Here is a 20,788-nt window from a genome sequence, read left to right as displayed (position 1 = left end):
ATAAGGGACGCCTTATATCACCACACGTCCCTACATAATCTAACAAAACCACAGTCAGCTGGACCATTTCCCAGCTTCAGCCGTTCTGAGAGATTACCAAACAGTAAGGCCTCTATCCAACCAAAAACTAAAAGAAAATAACACCGAGTTTTAGTACTCCTAGATAATTTCTACCTTCATATTGCCTAGAGATATGAGGATCTGTCCTTCCCTGTCCAGCCTTCCAACAACTAAACTAAACTAGCCTAAAGACAACTACACCCTATATTACCTATTGACTACCAATTAAGTAAACTAGAAAGAGGAAAAATAAATAAATAAATTAATTAATTAATAAAATACATTTGGTATTGGCATTTTAAAGTATATGATGAGAAATAAAGGAATTCTGATCACGACTAAATTTGATTTCAATTCATTTTTATGAATGAGCCCAGGGTTGTAACAGGATACTTGGGATAGGTCCCAAGGCTTACAGTCACACCTTGTCTTCCTAATTGAGGTGATGAAATAACAGACACCACTGTTATATGAGTGTATTCAGATTACGTGGCAAGGTTTTAATAGCGGGGGCTGCAGGGGTGACTTCTATGAGAAGAATCAAGCAGCTGCCCTGTGTTAGATAACGGCCAGTTTCAGACGGCTCCAAAAGGGGCCCACTGCTGGCCACAGTCAAGTCAGGAAGAGATGTTGATTGTACCTCCGTGTGTGCAGCAGCTGCTGGGAGTGCAAGGAGTAAGAAGCAGCCCCCCAGCCCCCCAGGTGAGTGCAGAGGGAGGGCAGGAGGTGCTGCAGGCAGGCAGCAGCAGTTCCCCTGCGGGCTGTGCAGGGAGATGCCCCTGGTGGAGCAGGCTGTCCCCCTGCAGCCCATGGGTCCCCCATGGAGCAGATCTCCACGCTGCAGCCCCCCCATGGGTGGAGGAGCCCCCGCTGGAGCAGGTGGATGTGGCCTGGAGGAGGCTGCGGCCCATGGAGAGCCCCCGCAGGAGCAGGCCCCGGGCCGCAGCTGCAGCCCGTGGAGAGGAGCCCACGCAGGAGCAGGGGGTCTGGGGGGAGCTGCCCCCACCCGTGGGGGACCCGTGCTGGAGCAGTACAGGGGAGGGTGGGCTTAGTTTGCTTTTAGTTTCTCACTGGTCTAATCTAATTTATTGATTATTACTAATAGAATAATCTCCCTATGCTGAGTCTGTTTTGCCTTTGATGGTAATTGGTGAGTGATCTCCCTGTCCTTGTCTCTACCCCTAAGCCCTTACTATTGTATTTTCTCCCCCTTTTCATTTGAGGAGGGGGAGTGAGAGACTGGTTGTTGTGGAGCTCAGCCTCCTAGCTGGGTAAAATCAGCATACTGAGAAATGATAAAGAAATAACCTGGGTACTGGAAACCTACGATCTCAAGTGAAAAAATGTTGCAAATGCATCATTTGGGATAGTAAAGATATAAACTTTATATAACAAACAGTAGAAAAGAGAAAGAATGACAGCTCAGGTTTTCTACTCCATTCCATATCTCTAAAACTACACAAAATTCAGTGTGAAGACGATATTCCTCCGTAAGTCATCATCTAATCTAACCACATATTCTCCCAGAAGGTATGGTATACTTTTCCTTCAATGTCAACCTCAGAGATTTAGTGCTGCCTAAGGAGTTTCCAACATGGGTGTGAAACAATTTCTAAAACCACTGCTAATCAAGCACAAGAAATTGCTCAATGAAGAGCTATTACCCCATGCAACACTACAGGCTTGGACAGAGTGGCTGGAAAGCTGTGCAGAGGAAAAGGACCTGGGGATGTTGATCAACGCTCACCTGAACATGAGCCAGCAGTGTGCCCAGGTGGCCAAGAAGGCCAACAGCATCCTGGCTTTATCAGGAATAGTGCAGCCAGCAGGACAAGGGAGGTGATCATCTCCCTGTACTCTGGTGAGGCTGCACTCCTTGAGTACTGTGTTCAGTTTTGGGCCCCTCAGTACAAGAAAGACATTGATGCCCTGGAGCATGTCCAGAAAAGGGCTCTGAAGCTGGTGAAGGGCCTAAAACAGGAATCCTGTGAGGAGCGGCTAAGGGAACTGGGGTTGTTTAGTCTGGAGAACAGGAGGCTCAGGGGAGAGACCTTATCGCTCTCTGCAGCTACCTGAAAGGAAGGTGGGGAGCTGGGGGTTGGCCTGTTCTCTCAGAAAACTAGCAATAGGACTAGAGGAAATTGCCTAAAGTTGCACCAGGGGAGGTTTATGTTAGAAGCTAGGAGACATTTCTTCTCAGAAAGAGTAGTCAGGCATTGGAATGGGTTGCCCGGGGAACCTGTGTAAGGAAAGGTTGGACATGGTACTTACGGACAAGGCTGAGTGGGTAATGTTGTTGGTAGAGGGATGGTTGGACTGGTTGATCTTGGACCTCTTTTTCAACTTTAATGATTCTAAAAGTATATGACAGATATTTGGGGGGATATTTTTGGCCACACAAAGGAAGGCATGAAGTGATAAATGTATGGTATTGGTGGAAGTAAAAGATGAACCTGAACCAGAATATATAAAGGTAAATCTCAAGAAATCAAAGAGTCCAGATCCTAAATACTGTTTTTAGGAACATATATATATCTTTTATGTTTTACTGACATAATCAAAATCAAATTTAGTTGGCCTTAATTATCTTAGAGGTCCAATCTAAATGATTGTATGATTCTGTAAAGTTCAGTTACTTGCTGAGAACGTCAAATTTATGCAAAATTGTGACGAGTGTGTGTTTATTTCACTTTGAGAAATAAATAACTTTCTGTATTAAAAAACTAGCTGTCTAACCAGGTGCATGCTATTCTTTCTTAAGCATATTGGCAGTACATTTTGCAGATAAATTAAAAGGCATTGGAGATCAACACTGCATTATCAAGGGAATGAGATTGTCTACACCATCTATTCTTTCTCTGTCATCTATGATGCCCCAGATACTTCAAAATTATTCAACCCTCCACCTCCTCCCCCTTCCCCCCCCTCCCCCCCAAAAAAGAAAGTGTTGAGTAGTTAAGTTTGCAGGGATAATGAGAAATACGAGGAAGTACATCTTCAGTATATGTTGGTGATAGTAGCTAAGGGAACAGAGAGACAGCTCCTGAGATAATATCATACTAAACAGAAAATGCAGCTATAAATTAGATGTGCACAGAAGGAAATCTTCAAATGTTTTACATATAATAGAAAATATTTTCTTGAAAAATAGTGCTGTGAAGTTTAGGAAGACACTAGTCAGGCATATTGTAATTAAATAAACTGAAAACCAACTATCATACAGATCGTGCACAGATAGCTGAAGAAAAGATATTGTTATTGCGAGGTGGCTGTTAGGAGAAAACAGAGACAGCGGGAAGCAGGTAATAACACACAACACTAAAAAAAGAAACAGACTAATGTTTAAGTGGTACCCACATACAGCTGTATTTTGAAAGGTGTCATAGAAAATGAGAATGCTGAGAAAAAGCATGGGGAAGAAAAAATATGTGAACTTATATACGAAAATAGGGAAAGGCAATAATTTAGAGAAAGAAGAGAGGTAAAATCCCATCTTTTCAACTCTCTAATTTAAGCATACACAGAATTGTACAGCAATGTGGAATGTATGGATGGAAAGCAGTGCAAAAGTTTTGTTGAGGTGATTTTGGGATCAGTGACTTTAGAGAAAGTCTCAAGAATGTTTCTCAGGAACTAAATATAACCCTGTAAATCTCTTCTGACAACTCTTTTATAGTTGTGCTATTTCCAATGAATATATAAATGTATCCAATAAAATCTGAAGACCTGATGAGAATAAAGAACATATCCAAACAGTAAAAGGTAAGAATAATAGCCCAATGCAGCAGCTGAGTACCACTACAGAGGGCAGACATAGCCTCTGGGCTAGAAACTTTGAATCAGAGGGGTCAAGGGAACAGCCTCTTCTTCACAGGCAGGCTGAAAGCAGCCTATATTTATTTGTCTCCCTTTTCCATTTGATTTCAATGGATTGTTTGTTGAACTCATTCCTTTGGTTCACAATATATCTTGTTAGTCTCTTCAAAACCATGGAAATGAGTTTGGGACAAAATTGTTGCAATTAAGTCAGTGACAGGAAAGCAGAGGTTGTATACCTCTGACTTCCATTTTTGAAATAAAATGAATTCCCAGATTTATCAACCTGCAAGCTACACATGCAATAAAACCTTCATGGTTCTCAGCCACCCCACTCCACCATTCTTACTCACAGTGCCTTGTTTTCAGATCATTAAGGAGTTGCAGGCAAGCAGTGAGACATACAGATATATGAAAAACAAGTTGCAGCTGAGACAGACTTAGGAGAAGCTCAAACAGCTCCTGTTGGCTCAAGGGGGGATAACTAACAGCTCCTGACAACAAAGCTCTTGCTTGCCATTTCATCTGTGATAATACAACAAGCTCACATAGCAGATCTAATCATAGACTGGAATTTGGTCAATACACTTTAAGGTACAGAAGTGAGAGCATAAGAAGCACAGGACTTAGGATGCTGCTTTCATGCTAGATCCTGAATCTATGCACCCACCTTCAGGCAATATTCGCATCATGCTTGGTGCTGCAGTGAAGCGTGCTGACTGTTTCCTTGCCATTACTCAAATCCACCTAATCTATGCCACTGATTTATTATTTAGCCTTGTGACAGGAAAAGTCCAGGGCAAGAGGAAAGAAGGTACGAGTATTTTGATCAAAAGATCCTGAATTATCTACTAGTCATTTTCAGATGCATGTTAAGCACCCCAAGCCACCGCAGGGGAGGCTGAAAGTCTCCTTTATTGCTGTGGGAGATTCTCCCCAGTGTGGTATGACAGGTAGAACTCAGAGGTTGAAGTTTCTGAAGTATTTGATGATCTCCCAGATACCACGTCTTTTTCACTAAACTAGAATGAAAGAAATCCAAACAGGCAAATATAAGAATTATTAACTTAAAAACAAATAAATAAATAAAACAGTACCGAAAAATTATTTTGATCCATGTAGGAGGAGAAGAAGGTGTCACAGCAACTAATAATAAGTACAATATGTTGTTACAATAAGTAACTACTGCTGTTTCATTGATATAGGAAGCTCTGTGTTTTAAACCAGGTTCAAGCCAATGGCTCTCAGGAATACTTGGTAAGTAGACACTTGTGTAGCATATCAGGCCAAAAATGACAAAGATAGATTTACTAATCAGGTGAGCCAAGATACATGCATGGCTTTGTGCCTCACAGAATTGAATATTCAGGACAGGCTGTTGGTGGAGCGAATGCTGGCAGAACCAAACTCCATGTGTGAATGACTGTACCCATAACCAGTTATTTTTCAATCTTCACCAATTACAGAGAAGCAGAACAACTTCAGGACTGAAGTATAAAGGGTTTGGGGTGAAGTATTTGAACTTGAAACTTGTAGCTCACCAATTAGGACAATGACAGGTTGTGAAACTTAGTGTATGTTCAGACAAGGTCATTGAAATCAGTCCTGGATCTACTCTAGCCTTCACTCTCTAATATGGGAGGAGTCTTTGCTTAATGAAAAGTGTGTATGTGGATTTCGTAAATGAGTATTTATTTATTTTTAGTGTGGATTTTTACAGCTGCTATTTTTAATTAAATAAATACAAATTTGTTTCTGCCCACAGCTGCTTGCCATTGCAAGTTTGGGTTGGAGTGCTGAAAATGGTTCTGTCCCCAGGGAACTTCGATGTGGTGAGAAAAATATAATTCAAAATCCATTCTTTTTCTTATAGCAATAATTTGTGAAGAAGGTTTCAAGGTGCCTTGTGTACAACCAGGACCTTGTTTCAAAACCCAGACCCTTTAAACACAGCTCTTAGGGCAACAGCATCCTGTTTAGTCATAGCAGTACAAAGAAAGAGATACAGTTGCTTAAACCAGAAGAGCCCATACTGACTCCACCAACAGATCTGAAAGTCCTTGATGATGACCATTGAATGTGGTGTGGTGAAGGTGGAGGCAGAGTTGCTAGGAGGCTGCCTGGTAGGGGAGAAAATACAAAACCGGAGGCCCTGCAGCCTGAATCCCTGTGACTAGATGGCTGCCTTGCTTTTGTGCGTTGTGATCAGAATCCCAAACATCTCTATAGTCCATGGGTGGCTAGAAAGCCACATAAAGCCTGCTTTTACAGTCAGTATCTGTGGGAGATGTCACAATTTTTGAGTACATGTCATGTAGCTGGTATTCATATAGCAGTAAATCTCTCCAGGACTTTGGGATGAAAACATAAAGAAAGTTATCACTATCTTCCACATAAAGAAGTTTCTGGAAAAAATGTGGACATGGTTGGTATAAGCAACTGTTCCTGCATAAAGTACTTGCTCTGTTTTCATGCAAAACCACATGTTCAGCCTCCAGAAGCAAACTGGGAATATTTTTGTCCAAACTGCCCAGCATCCTGGTGAGACAAAGCAAAATTTTTGGTGAGTGATAGTGATTAGAGCTGTAACTGAAAAAGTAATCCAGAAGACACTGTCACTAAAAACAAAAATAAAATACTATTAAATGATGTTTTTCGTAGCAACTCATGTAGTCACAGCACTTTGATGTAATATTAATATTTTAGATTAAACTACAGTTGAACAGTAGAATAAGCTTTCATATTGCCAACCACCAAGTCCTGAGCAGGCATATAAGACTCTTATCAGTCCTCTAGAAACACCAGGCTGCTTCTGCAAAATCAAAAACCTCCTCACTACCAGAGCTTGCAGATCTCTTCTTTAAATACCATTTCTGACACAACCAATGGGAAGACAGCAGAAGCAGGAAATCATACAAAAGTAAAATGTTATTCAAGGAATTTTGTAATATTGTTGTTCTAAAAAAAGGTGAATCAAAAAAGTTGCTGCCACAACTATCCTATGTTATAGTGTATTAACCACCTCAGTAGTGTTATCTCCTGAGTGTTATCTCTAGGTTGGCAAACTGTTTTGGAGTCCTTTTTCTAATATTGTACAATAATTTCTACCATACTAATCAAACCCTACAGCTTTGATTTTTGTTTTAATTTACAGGCATTACTGTGGCTCTTTTTATGTCTCTTGTACTGAAGATTTTCCTACAGCTGATTTGTGCTTTTGGGAGAGCTGAATAAATCAGACCTACAGCTTAACATAAGGAATATTAGTGTTCATCTTTCTTAGCCTTTTTCTTCAAATTTGTCTTTCGTACTTCTAGTGCCTACTCTTGTTTTGATTTTCTGTGTTTGCAAGCAAGATTTAGATTATTTATAACCTTTCTTCTTACACATTTTTGCCATTCTCTGTGTAGATCTATCAGTAGGTAATTGTCATTTCACTTTGTAGGCCAAAACAAAAATCCTAACTCAGAATGCTATCTGCCTGCCCTTCTAATTTGCTTACAAGGTGCTTAGTGCTTTATGTTCTACATTTAATATTCACTCTGTGAGGCCTAATCTATGCTGTATTGTGCACAGACAGTGCTCTGGAATTAGCAGCCAGCACAACAGGATTATAATTGTGTGTAATCAAACCGCCAGGCAAATTGCAAAGCAATTGCAAGTATGGCACTCTGAGGCTCGACCTGTCATCACTGCAGTTCTTGTATCTGTTTTTCTTTTCCCCTTCATTGGTAAGTCTGGTGGTACTGCAATTTGGGATGTGCATGCCTCTCCAAGGCTCTCCAGGCAAACACTATCCTCATGACTTCAAATGCATGAAGTAAAGTGGTAGCAAAAACAGTAATTATCAATTCAAAAGATAGAAGCTAAAAGGTCATATCCTGGCTCTTGTTTTGACTTTCCCTGGACCCTGCATTAAGCCCTCATGTTTGTTGCTGCTGCTTAGTCTATGTAAGTTTACAAGATTGTTAAAAATCCTATCGGAGTTATGTCAATTAACCTTTTCAAATAAATTTCTTCTTTTTTCCTTTTCACAAGTTGTTTGCAACCCATTTGCCTGCACAAATTTCTTCATTATTCAGAATGATTTATAAATTCCTTTGGTGATTAATTCTTAAGTAGCCAATATATCTCAAATACTGAAATAATAATATTGATATCAAATATGCAACCTGAAACTTTTCCCAGGTTAGTTAACTCCAGAAGTCAATCAATTAGAAAAGCAACACAAAACAGCAACAAGAGAATCTCATGATTTGGAATGTCAGTGGAGATTAATATCAGAAAGCTGAATTTGTAGTGTCAGTACTAAGCAATTAGTATATTATCTGAAATTCACTACAAATGTGGCCCTATTCTACCATGCAGCCAATCACCCTCCCTATCCCAAGATAGGGAAGCTTTCTCTTGGTGAAATTTAGTTGGCCAGGTCCAATTTTTTCAGCAGAGGATGCTAATATTAAAATTAAATTGCCAAAACAACAAATTAAATTGATTTGAGTCAGCATGTTAAGGAAAAAAATATCCTTGGTAAATAAAAACAATATATATTTCTTTAGAATAGCGTTGGAAAATTCTTCCCCAAGTGCTCAATGAAGCATCAGATTTTGGATGCAGTAATAACTCTCACTCTAGACCAAGCAGGCCCCACTCCACCAGGCACTAGCAATTTCTAACAAGTCCCTGAAAGCATTATACCTTCTGAGATGATGCTAAGCTGGGATAGCTATAAGTCTGACAAAGAAAAAAATTAGAATTCACTGTGACCTTGGTGGACTGAAAATATGGTCTAGAAAAAAAAATGCAATTCCATTAGACAGGTGTGCAGTTCTGTAGTTAGATGGGAATAACCAATTGCATGAACAGGAAAGACCAGATGGCAAAGGACTGGCGAGGTACTAGGTCTTCAGAAATGATCATGGGGACTATAGCAGACTACAAACTGCAGTTGAATGAGTAGTGGTGTGCTGTTACAGAAAAAAAGGCAAATGTTACATGATCATATAGATGACAAAAACATTATCAGATTCATACAAAAATGTTTCCATTCTACCCAGCACTAATAAGACTGGAGTTGAAGTAGTTGAAGTATAGTGCCCAGTTTTAGGCATAACACTTCAAAAAGACATGTGTATCAAGTTGGAGACAGTCCAGAGTAGAGAAGCAGGAATGATGAGACAGCTGCAAAACATGAGCTATGAAGAAAGACTGAAATAATTGAGCTTGTTTAGTCTAAAGATGAATTGACTACATGAGCAAGAGGTGCAGAGGGGTGGGGAGGGGAAAGGCTTGAGGGAAAGCGATGACAGTCTTTAAATATGTAAAAGGCTGCTTTAAATGTGAAAGAAAGAAATAATGTATACTGTTATCTATGGTAGCTACAACAAAAATGAGCTTCTGGCATAATAAGAGAGGTTGAACTTAGATTTAGAAAATATCTTTCTAGTGTTAATGGTAGGGAAGCTCTGCAAAAGATATAAAAAGAACATAGGATTTTTAACACAAAAAAAAAAAGATTATTTTTTTTTTATATATTATTATTATTAAGAACAAATCAGGCAAATACCTGCCTGGACTATGTGAATTCCTCTGGTCCTTTACAGCCTTCTTTTCTGTTACCATGAAACACGATAGAAGAAAAGTAATGGATATATCTGAAGAAAAAATATGATCTAATTAAGTGAATGTTTAAGAGATCTACTTTTACTCCTGTTGCCCAGATGGATGTTAAAAACTTGTATGCTGCATGTTATCAATCTGTAATGAGATTTATGGCCATTTCCTTTTGTCAAGGTTGTTTGATATGAAGCATATCCTCTTACTTAGAGATGCCAGCCTCCTCAAAAGTTCATGCTGTGGTAAGTCTTTCATCATAACTTGTTTCCCAGTCCACCATCTCTCCAAAAAATCCTTGCCAGGAAAAAACAATTTTTTGAAATTTTTAATGTAGAACTCCTGCCTGAGAATTGGTTTTATTATTAGATATATTATTTTTATTATTATATAAAGATTATTATTACTCACATATCAAGAAAATTTGCAGCAGTGTCCTTCATATCCATTGCTACATCATGACAATGTTCAAGCAACATTGAACAAAGACAAGGTATTACTGACTTGCAAAATTGTCAGTGAGCCACCAAACACAAAACATTTATCTGTTTTTAACAGCAACATTCTGTATGGACAACAATGAAACAGAAATCTCAATCATGCAATAAATCATTTGTTGCATATTAATTAAGTCATCTTGACAAGAACTGAGGAGATCAGAATGACCATCGTGGTCAATACACTTCACCACTCTGTTTCTCTTCTAATATCTCGTTTATTCAAATTATACAAATCCCTTAGAAATGCTTATTCTATGTGTACGTATTCAGTTTAGTGGAGCCTTGATTTCATCCAGGCACTCATGGAATGCCAATAAATAATTATTAGGGTATATAGAAATTCCCATGGAACAATGTAGGCAGTGACCTCCAGTGGTTTCAAAAAAAAATGAACAGCTCAGACTATCCCTTAAATCAAAAATAAACAAAACAATAAATAAAAAAAAAAAAAAGAAAAATGTCAACACTCCTGATATACATGACGTGCAGAAATAGAGTTATTGATTACTGTTAGCAAGATCCTATAGGGCTCTGTCTTCTGGATTAAATATTTATAACTCCATACAGGCAAACAGTTATTAGTATTTTTCTGCAGATAGTCATAGATCAATACTTATTTTGCAGATATGTGTTGTGTTAATCTATGATTACTGTCATATTCATTGAGGAGTGGGCATAGATTAGCTGTGACTGAATGCACCCTCTAATAAGAGTCAGTATATCTGATATTTAATGTATTTATTTATAACTTGCTACTTTGGGATTTTGAACAAAATACAAAGGAAAAAAAAAAAAGTCACACAGACAATAACTTTTGGTTATGATTCATCCCTGGTTAGGGAGGAACAATACAAGTAGTCATTGGGAAAGACAGAACAGCTGTTTATCGGTTTGATAGACTCTGACTAAACCTCCCACTGAAACTGGGAGTTTGCACAAACTCTTGTAAAATGCAGAATACCCTATTCCAGTTTAAACCCCAGTACCACAAGCAATCACATGGAATTGTCTGAACAAAATGTAGCTTGTAACACAGAACAACATGTTATTGTTGTTGACGGGCTTATTTTTGTTTGTAGACTCTTGTATTTGCTTACTTCCAAAGTGGATCACAGTCCTGCTATTCTGTAGTTTCTGTGGCTAAGAAAGCAAGCAGATTAGAGTACCCATTGCATAACTTCCCTCTGGGGATTCCTACTTGTATTTGGCCTGTCAGCTCCAAGATATAATGAACCATGTTTGCTGTTATTTGAATAATGATTTTGACTGTCATAAGTAGAGTCATTAGAAATTAGATCATCATCCTCCAGCTGCAGCTTTAGGGCAGATATTGCATTTTGGCCATCCCTAAGCTCTCTCACCCTCCAGCAGCCAAATAAGGTCAGAATTGATAAAACTAAGAAGCACTAGCTAGCTTGCTGCTACAGCCACTGTCTCAGGAAGACTGCTTCAACCCAGAATGTTTGCAGCAAGACATGGAAAAAATATGTTTAGAGATGAGTATGGAGAAAGAGCAAATTAACTAAAGAAAGAAAGAAGGCTACAATGATATATTTTCTGTACCTGAAAAAAAATTAGTTCCAAGTCTTTTTGCAAAGTTGTTTATTTTCAGTGCCCACTTTTACTATCTTCATATCCAAGCTGAGGAAGAAATTACACAGATCCTTGGAGCGGAGTGAATGAGACTGAAAAATTCGTAAGGTTTTTTGTGGCACTGCAGGGCTAGAGGGAATAAGGGTTCTCTTCTGAGTATTACTTCATTCAATTCACAGAATGTTTTTCTTTCTAATTGGTGTAAAAGCAAATCTACCAAAGGTGCTTTGTGAATAATACATAGTAGTTTATTAAGTGAATTTCTTTGTGCATTTTTCCATTTCTCTGACTAAATTGTGGCTTCTGTGAAAATACACAGGACCTAAGGATGGGACCTAGCCTTACTCACGCTAAGCAGCTTCAGTTTTTCAGATTTGTTATTAAAATACCTAATATGATCAGGTATCCTTTGTTAACAGGTAAAAAGTTTTCCAAAAGAATAAACTATCCTTGCAGGTGCTAGATCCAAAAGACATCAGTCCTTCTCTGTTCTTATTACATGTTTTTGATGACTCAGTAGGTCTTTTGGCCATTTAGAAATTACATGGGTTTTGTTTAATCTGCAAGGCATAGAAAGATTGGTATTTTCTGTCTGGATAACAATGTTAATTGTTGTGTTTATTATAGCTAATAATATTGTTGTTCTGTTTATTGCCATAATCATTGCTTCTGATGGTACTGTTATTTGACTAAAATTGTCAGATAAACAGCCTGAAAAGTATGTGTATAGAAAGGAAAACTGGAAACAGAATTTTGCTCTGGACTATACAGAATTCAGAGTCAGACCTTTCAAAAAGTGTTTAATTATTTGTACAACAGAATTTCCTAACAGTATTTCATTGCAGGCAAGCCTGAACGAAAATATTCAACCCGAGTTTTCATAAAGCATCCTTCACCTTACGTTCCACTCTGACAGCACCAAAGAGGACAAGATGTTTCCTTGCTCATCTAAATAGTTGAGAAAAAGTTCACAGGTCCTTGAAAGACGAGATGACCTTTCAGCTTGGAAGCCCACTGCTATGCTGTGTACTTAAACACCAAAATCACAGCCAGAACAGTTGCAATAAAACACAGAAGACCGTGCAGAGAAATATTTCATGCTGCACAGAACGTGCTTCTTCAGATTTCATTTAGACCCTGCTGAATAATTGATGGTGTTATGAGATCTGCTACACTGGCCTAGCAGAAGAACTCAGTCCAAAGGTGGACAGCATGCTTTGGGAACAGAGGGGTTTTCAGTTCATATGTTAGTGCAGTTCATGAGCTATTCCCGTGGCTCTGTGCACATCAAAGTTCTGTCTAACTACAAATGGCTCAGCTCCCTGTAAAATGACATGAATCTTCTTCACTTTTTCAGAAAATTTTAGTTTTGCTCCAGAAAAGCATACTTTATACCTGCATTGCCTATGCAGAAGATAAGACAAGCTTAAAATCCAAATAAATTTAAAAAATATTTATGGTGTTGCTCAATATAGGTTTTATCAAAGATGCACTTAGCATGCCTTAAACATAGACATGAAAACGGACACGACAAATATCTTTTGAGTTTAAACTGTGAGCCAGTTACTCAACACTAAGTAAAAGCTGTCTCCGTATCACTAAGTTATCTGTTTAGGATGTATTTTGCTCTTTGAACAAGAAGACAGCCTTTGTATGGTAATGCATTAATGAATCATGCTTCGGTTTTAGCCTTTCTCAACAGCTGTACTCACATCACACAAGTACCTGGCTGCACGTTCCTGTGGACAATTTAATCCAGCAACCTAGCTGTCCTCAACTCACTTTCATGTTGCTCCTGGAGCTCTCCCTGCATTTCTAGCTTTGTCCTGGCTTTGTAACAACAGAATGAAATCTGAATATTTTGTTATAATTGTAGGAGACATAACAGCCCTCTTGTAATCATCAAGATTTCTGCACTATAATCAGGAAAATGCACAGAGGATAAGAGACTGGAAAAGAAGACGTACCAGAAGGTCACAAGCACCTAAAACGCTGTGTTTTTGTTCCTATAACTAGACAAACTGAGCCAGCACAGAGGTATTATAAGGGTGATAAAAAGTGGAAGCAGGCCTTAGATACACCACTGGATTATATCTAGTCTAGTATTCAGTCCTAGATTTAAGGCCTAACCAACGTTAAGATTTTGATTTGGATTCAGCAGAATAAAAATTTTGCAGTGCTACTCTGAAGTTTTGTAACAGCGGGGAAAAGCTTTGCAGCTATATCTCTGGTTTAGCACTGTGAACACTGGAGCTTTGTCCTGCCCAGTCCTACTCAACTCATGCAACTCTGAGCAAGCCAGTGAGCTACCTTCCACTCTGGTGTGCTGACTCAAGCTTAGCCACATTCTACCATGTTTGCTCGATGTAAATTCCTTAAATCAAGGATTCTTGCTATGTGTTTTCTATCATGATGGGCTCCTGATGCTGAGTAGAGGCTCATAAATGATAAATGGTAAGTCACTGCATCAATGTAGTTACAGGTTTTCTCATTTAATACCTGACTTGTAGCCTTATTTCAAATCTTAACCTAAGATTACATTCATGAGTAGGTTGTACTCACTGCATAAAGTGAAATATATTGAAATTGTTTAAAGTAAAGGAAGCAGATACTTTGCTTTTCACTTAATAATGCTATATGTTGTCAATCTGAATATCGAAGTTTGTGGATATATTCATTAAATCTCTGATAGCTAAAGTGACATGTTTGGGTCTTATTCACAATCCGTTTTTGCCTGTCTCCTGTAAGACCCCTCTCCCTACCACAACAGAACACCTAGATGTTATATTTATACTTTATTTTCTTTTTCAGATTAGCAATGTAATTCCAAATGGTGAAGAACTGAAGAGAATCTAGATTATGTGCAAACATAATTTTTAAACTCAGTTAAATGAATCAATATAATTAACAGACTCGTATAACTAATAAACAGTATAACTGAACTGTATAAGTAACAATCAGGTAAATATTAATATGTTTGTGTAAACGTATAAATTCAAATGGCAATACAACAAAAATGTGTAGAAATAAAAATTGCCTGTACATTAAACAATATCCATCCAAGTGAAAGCAAAGAGGGAAGTAAACTTGCAGGACTTTCTACAGCTTTTCTGGCCTTAATATTAATCAGAGTTAGTTTATATTTTAGCAATACTTACTCTTAAAAACTGACCTATATGCCTATCTCAGAGTATTAAGAATTTCTTTAAAATTTAGGAATTATTGCAATTTATTAATTCCCAATAGTGAGACAATGGTGGAATAGGATTTTGAGCAAGCATATATCAAGATGCATTGGAAAGTCAATGATTTGCATAATAAGCTCATATAATCCCTTCTCTGCTTTACTCGCACTAATTGGTGTGGATTGTTTTTGCTACCTTTTTTTCCTCTCATGTATGGAGACTATGCTAAGGTATAATCCAGCCTTTCCAATTCCAAAGGTTTTAGAGAGGCAAAATTACAAGAGGAAAAAAAATAAAAAAATAAAAAGTAGAGTTTTTTGATCTGTGATGTAAGTATTCCTTTTTTTTTTTTTTACTTAATTTAGTCTATAATCTGCCTATAGGCAGATATGACCTCATTTTCTGCTCAGATAAGACCCTTTATTTAAAATAAAATATTTTCACAATTCTTTTATTGTAACACAGAGGAAAAGAGAAGAAAAAGAAAAAAAGGAAAAGGAAAAGTAGAGAGAGAGAAAGAGAAAGGGAAAAAAAAAAAAATAGAAAAAGGATGAATGATAACGACCAAGAATGCCAAACCAGAAGCACTGGGATGTGGGAGGTGCCTGACCCTGTGTACTCTGTGCTGGACAGCACAAGTAGGAGACCTGCATGTAGCCTCCCTCCATGTGCACATATTAAAAGTCTGATTGAGAATTCTGGAAAATATTTCTGAGAAATATTGAACTGTAGGATGATTGCATTTCATCTACTGTATTTGCACTCAGTTGTTGTACTGCTTGTATCCAGATAATGACGCTTTCAGAGGCACCCTCAGGAAGGAGGACTCATAAGTGACCTCCTGGTTTCTTCCCAGAGATCAGAGCCAAGAACATCTGTGCAGACTTCGGCAGCCATGCAGGAATACCCATAAAAGGATAATTATTGCACAGATATGTGTCTTCTCAGAAATATTACACAGTCTCAATTTCACTGTCTTGAGAAAGAGCTCAGCCATCCCTCAAGAGTGCATAAAAATAGTTACACAAGCACCTGCCTAGATTTTTACTGTGAATGGGGCTGGAGTGAAGGAGCAGAAAAAGTAATTGAATTGCTTCTTTTAGCAGGAAACGAGTGGCAACAAGGAGAAGACCAGGCTGGATAGCATTAACTTGATATTTCCAAGAGAGGAATAAAAGCAAAACAAGCCTTCTGGCCTCTGAGCTTCTGCTTGGTTCCCAGGGCACCTTCATTTTAAGGAAAGGAGCACAAGAAAAATGAAGAACACATGGAATGTGGAACGAGTAAGAAGAGAAAGGCATTACATTTCTTCATAATCCTGCAAAACTACCGTTTCATTTAAAATCAAATCCTTTTGAAATGAGAAAATAGAAATCAGGAACAACAAGGCATTTAAATTGAATTAAACTGCCAAAACAGCATGAGATCCATTATAAAATTGCAAGGGTGGAGAAATGCTGTAGCAAAGCCTGACAAACTGCCGTGATGAAAGGAAACTGGACCTTGTTTCCCAATCCCAAGTTCATGAGCTATCACAGTACTGCCAATTGTCTGATGAGGTCAAGAGCCTCTGTCTTCATCTGTGACTTTTCAACTATCTCTACTATCCCAGGCTTCTAACAGAAGTTATTTAAATTAGTATGGTATTTGCCCAGGCCCAAGTGATAACCACAGAAACACTTTCACCTTGATAGGCTCATCTATGTGGTACAGAAACCTGATGTGCTGGAAGTAAAGGTGTGTATAAAAGCTAACATTTGATAATGTTCTCAGAGCTACAAATGGACTATAAATACTTTATGCACCTCTGTGAAAATGCAAACAAGAAATTCAAAAAAGGGTCCCTAAGATGGAATAAAAAACTCATAGTGCTGGCAGGTAACAAGGTCTCATGACATGTAAGAAGAATATTTTCTAATCTCAGCTGTTCTGAAATATTGCAATAGTCGTGCATTCAAAAGCTTTACATGGCAATACAATGCTAAAACAGGCAACTTATTATTACTATTATGAAAATGCAAATTGTCTGCTGGACAGCAATGGATAGCTCAGAGTACTGATCAACAATGGAATTTTAAAATTATAATGTCATTTATGTTCTGTGGGATCTCAAAGCCCTTTATTAATTTAGGGATCATTTTGCTTATTAAAGTAGTGAATGCACCTCTAAAGAAACTAAATTACCCTGTACAATTAGTAATGAAGAACACAGAACTATTAGCAGTTTCTCTCTATGTTCTGTAAATATTGGTATGGTTAGTTCTGAATAGTTTTAGTTGCACTGATGTAAATATAGTAAACTCCTCCTAATCATGAAATGCATAATGAGGAAAAACACTTAATTAGTATATCTGCTTCAGAAATTATTTACCTAATGAGAGAGAATTGCTATGAATGCTGCTTAATAAGAACTATATTAGCATATATTCTATGCAATGGTATGTACTCAGTGATTACAAAGGATTTCTGTGGTGGTTAACAAAATGTTAAACAGCTGCAAAATTTTAACTTTCAGTCTAATGATACTCAGGTTGGCAAAAAAAATAAAAAAATAATAAAAAATAAAAAAAAATACTGTTTATGTGTACAGAACGTGATTCCTGTTCCTGAATTTTTATTCAAATACAGTATTTTACACCACCTCTCCCTGTAATTCTAAAATCAGGGACCTGAAAACAAAGTGTTAGGAAAGATTTATTTTTTTTTTCCATTTTGGCAAACACCTTTTGAATTCCTACAGACAATCACAGCACTTACACAGCCCCAGAGACTGCACATGCTAATAGAACATGGGTCCCAAGCCTTTGCAGCTGATTATTCTCAAAATCTCTTATAACCATAAAAGCCACTTAATTAGAACTCTAGGATATCTGATTAGATTTCCCAGTTACCAAGATAAAAATGTACCCCTAAACAGCTTTACGTCTGGGGAGAAAAAAATGAAGGCCTGTTTATTTGTGTTCCCTCTCTCCGCAGCTGTCCTGTGAACCACTCAGAGCTGAGTGGTACAGTTGTTCACTTACAGCACTGTGACATGAGACAACGTGACAGGGTCACTAGTTCATCAGGCAAGAGAGCAGAGACACACAAGGCAATTATGCCTCTAAAACAACAGGACACTGCAGTCCTAGCTGCCAGATGGAGGTGAGATGTGATCTGATGAACTGGTATTATTCTAAGAAATAAAGACAGTCCACATCCAAAATACAGACTTCTGCATTTGCAGTCAGCATCTTGCCTCATTTCTAGTCATGCTAAGTTTTTATTAGCAGAAAAACCTCTTAGAAAACTACACTTTAGGAACAGCCAAGATGAACCCAGACTTGCATCTTTCTTCTGCTGTACCACCCGCTGAGCTCGAGATAGTTTTCCAAAGCCTAGATGAAACTGCGAGAGGATTGTTATCTAGCACTGGATCCATATGGTTGTGTCCACACTGCAGCTACTGCATTCTCAGCAGTCATTCAGTCTTCTTAAAACCAAAACGTTCACATTGTCATGGCATTGGAACTCAGTAGGCATGCTGGACTGCCAAGAGACATACTAAGGTTCATATAGGCCACCCCATCCCTTCAGCACATGTCCTCAGGCAGTCAGAACAAACTGACACCCTGGAAAATCCTTGCCAGATGCAATCCAACTTTACCAAGCTAAATTCTCTGACAGAGGCACAAAGAGTATATTGCCCCCCACATACAGGGCTGTTTCACAGCTGGAGCAAACATTCCTCTCTGACCACAAACAAACACATTTCGGATCCATTTCTGCTCTCCCAGTGTCACAAAATCCTTCTTTCAGTATTTGGAAGTATGAATACCTGTCCTGTGTTACAATAACTGGATGTTACAGTTTTGCCTTCTTCCATAGAATCATAAAATTATGATTCCTACCTTCATTTTATTATGAGTCTTACCTCTGCATCAGTCCACACTGTCTGTGGCCAATAGCAAAGAAATCATATCTATGACGTGCTTCCAACCCAGTCTCAAGTGGTGTCTGCCCATCTCCATCTTCCAAATAAAACTTCTCAATCCTGACAGGACAGTGCATCTGATACTCTCACATGAGGTAGTTTCACAGAGCCAGATGCTGGCTTGTCTGCATGGTATCTTCTTGATGAAAGCAAGAAGAGAAGGGAGAAAGGATGTGCAGGCTCAGCAATGCCCTAGCACTGAGAATCCATCACTACTCATTTCACAGTCTCCACTGTGTGCCAGGAACCAGGCCAGCTGAATCCTTGCCTAATACATATTGCTGCTAAAGCAAGAGTCACCCATCCTTGTCCAGGGATATTTCCAAAGTGCTCACATAGCAGTCAACAGAGAGGTAAAGAAAGAGAGGGGGAGAGAATCCCAAGTATCCCTGTCTGGATTTTTCCAACAAATATCTCTGTAGGAAGGAGAAAAAGTTAACGTAAGCCTGAAAGCAATTCCAATAACTTACTCTCCTGAATCATGTTGTGTTAACATCACTGTGTATGCAGTGATGGTTCATGTCACTCAATGAAGGCCTACATATGAGGAAAACCCACCCCATACCTATACTGAAACATTTCAAAAGCCAAGATCACATGCTACTTCAGCACTGCCTAAATGACAGCTGAGGACTAACTTGTGATGTTAAAAGCACTGTTGTTTTTTTGTTGGTGGTGGTGGTGGTGTTTTTTTGTTTTTGTGGGTTTTTTTTTTGGTTGGTTTGTTGGTTTGTTTTTTTTTTCAATTGGGGTTGCCGTTTGTCACCTAGGGAAATCATCTGCCTGGGCATTGGACTCTCCAACTATCTCATTAGGAGCCACACTGTATGACACAGTAAGACAAAAGACAAAATCTCCTTTGCCCATTGTGACTTCTAGATGATGGTAGGACTCTAAGATATCCTCTTATTTGTAACCCCTGAAAATAGGATGTTTTATTTTAGTAGAGCACGTCGAGAGGAGGGCCACGAGGATGATCAGAGGGCTGGAGCACCTCTGCTGTGAAGAAAGGCTGAGAGAGCTGGAGATGTTCAGCCTGAAGAAGAGAAGGCTCCGGGGAGACCTCATTGCAGCTTTTCAATACTTAAATGGGTCTTATAAAAAGATGAAAAGCAACTTTTAGCTCAGTCAGATAATGACAGAACAAGGGGAAATGCTTTTGAACTGAAAGAGTGCAGATTTAGATTAGATGTTAAGAGGAAATTCCTCACTCAGAGGGTGGTGAGGACCTGGCACAGGTTGCCTAGAGAAGCTGTGGATGCCCCATCCCTGGAGGTTTTCAAGGCCAGGTTAGATGAGGCCCTGGGCAACCTGGTCTGGTGGGAGGTGTCCCTGCCCATAGCAGAGGTTTTGGAGCTGGATGATCTTTAAGGTCCCTTCCAACCCAAGCTGTTCTATGATTCTATGATTTTTGTCCTGCAAAATAACAAAAGGCTTTTTTTCCTGGCATAGAGAAGCTGTATATCACCTTTACATATGTTTTGCCTCCTGACAAGTTGCTCTGGAAAGCAATCTACATTGCCACACCATCAATCCCCAAAGGACTTTAATCCTCACATTTCCAGTGTAGTGACCTATGCCACCTTCCTGGGGACTGTTGAGTTCAGATGATTCCCAGACAAGCACTTCTTTCATGTCAAAGGTGGGGTAGACTCGTAGCCCATGGGTCCAGATCTTCCTTTTTTTTCTACAAGGTGCTGTTATATTTGTAGCATAAGTCAGTCAGGGCCCCACACAGAGAGACCAAAACAAACGGTTTGGGGCAGAACAAATATTAGAAACATTTTGCCAATGCCCTGTAGGATAGGTATTATCTGAAAATATCATTCAGCGTGCCATAAGGTGTGTCTGGAGTCACCTTAAGAGTATAGATATAAACAATGTGGTTTTCTACTGAAGAAAGGTTTTTGGGAAACAACCTAACCTAGCATGAATGTGGATATTATTGCTGCAAAATGCAAAGTTTACAGCATCCCTTAAGCTCTGGAGTCCATTAACAACCCAAGACATGATAGAGCTTACATTCCCTTTCTTTTTATTTATTTTTT

General features: G+C 38.7%; 2 long non-coding RNA genes across 2 annotated transcripts; both read left to right on the top strand.

The window, feature by feature from the left end:
- Window positions 1–571: 571 nt before the first annotated feature.
- LOC137848051 (uncharacterized) lies at window positions 572–17,292 on the top strand. The gene is made up of 4 exons (XR_011091150.1): window positions 572–762; window positions 5,642–5,708; window positions 9,670–9,734; window positions 15,871–17,292. It is a non-coding gene; the product is annotated as an uncharacterized lncRNA (long non-coding RNA).
- Window positions 6,362–7,133, top strand: LOC137848052 (uncharacterized). Its single transcript, XR_011091151.1, has 2 exons — window positions 6,362–6,439; window positions 7,031–7,133. It is a non-coding gene; the product is annotated as an uncharacterized lncRNA (long non-coding RNA).
- Window positions 17,293–20,788: the final 3,496 nt, after the last annotated feature.

This window comes from Anas acuta, chromosome Z, assembly GCF_963932015.1.
Source record: "Anas acuta chromosome Z, bAnaAcu1.1, whole genome shotgun sequence".
Classification (NCBI taxonomy): domain Eukaryota; kingdom Metazoa; phylum Chordata; class Aves; order Anseriformes; family Anatidae; genus Anas; species Anas acuta.
This window is presented reverse-complemented; position numbering and strand designations above follow the sequence as displayed.